Genomic DNA, 1178 nt, shown 5'->3' on the forward strand with positions numbered 1-1178 from the left:
CTTCTTTCACAGGTAAGGCTAGGTATTGTTAAAATATATTGTGAAATCTAGAAATAAATATTTTAATCAATTAGAATAAAATTATGGCCTGAAATGTATTCTCATCCATTAGCAATTTTTAAACAATTCTTAAAAAAAATTTAATAAAATTTCTGAGTTTATATTGAAAAGTGAAGTGAAGTGAAAGTCACTCAGTCATGTCCAACTCTTTGTGACCCCATGGACTATACAGTCCATAGAATTCTCCAGGTCAGAATACTGGAATGGGTAGCCATTCCATTCTCCAGGGGATCTTCCTGACCCAGGGATTAAACCCAGGCCTCCCGCATTTCAGGCAGATTCTTTACCAGCTGATTCACCAGGGAAGCCCAAGAATACTGGCATGGGTAGCCTATCACTTCTCCAGCAGATATTCCTGACCCAGAAATTGGACTGTGGTCTCCTACATTGCAGGTGGATTCTTTACCAACTGAGCTATTAGGGAAGCCTCCCCCGCCCAAAAAAAAATTGACTTTTCTGGGATTATATTGAAAAGAGCAGTACATATTTAGAATAAATACAATGGGAGAAAATTTCTTCACTAAAAATGAAGAATGATTGAAGATTTCCACTGTGTGGAAATCATTATTATTTTATGTCAGGCAAATTTCTTTTTAAACAGTTTTTTTTCTTCTTTTTCTCTATAATGTGGGTAAAAGAAGAAGTAGTGCTATATAGATTATCACCTAAGTAATTACTGCTTATTGAGTCCCTTCTGGTATAAAAGTGAAAAAAAAATGGGAAAGTCACTCAGTCATGTACAACTACTTGGTACCCCATGGACTATAACTCACCAGGCTTCTCTGTCCATGGGATCCTCCAGGGAAGAATACTGGAGTGGGTAGCCATTCCCTCCAGAGGATCTTCTCAATCCAGGGATTCAACCTGTGTCTCCTACATTGCAGGCAGATTCTTTACCAACTGAAGCCCAGTTTTTCCCTTTACCACAGGGAAGCCCAGTTTCTTCTATACTGCCTCTCTAATTGCCACTAACTTTCACCTGGTGAAGGTGATAGGTTTCCTCCTAAAAGGGGTATCATAAACACACACATCAAATATAAGACACAATTCACTTTGAGAAATGTTAAAATGTGACTCAGATTCAACAATCATTTGTAAGTATTAGGTTGGTTGTTTTG

Source organism: Bison bison, unplaced genomic scaffold (assembly GCF_000754665.1).
Source record: "Bison bison bison isolate TAMUID 2011002044 unplaced genomic scaffold, Bison_UMD1.0 scf7180017861672, whole genome shotgun sequence".
Classification (NCBI taxonomy): Eukaryota; Metazoa; Chordata; class Mammalia; order Artiodactyla; family Bovidae; genus Bison; species Bison bison.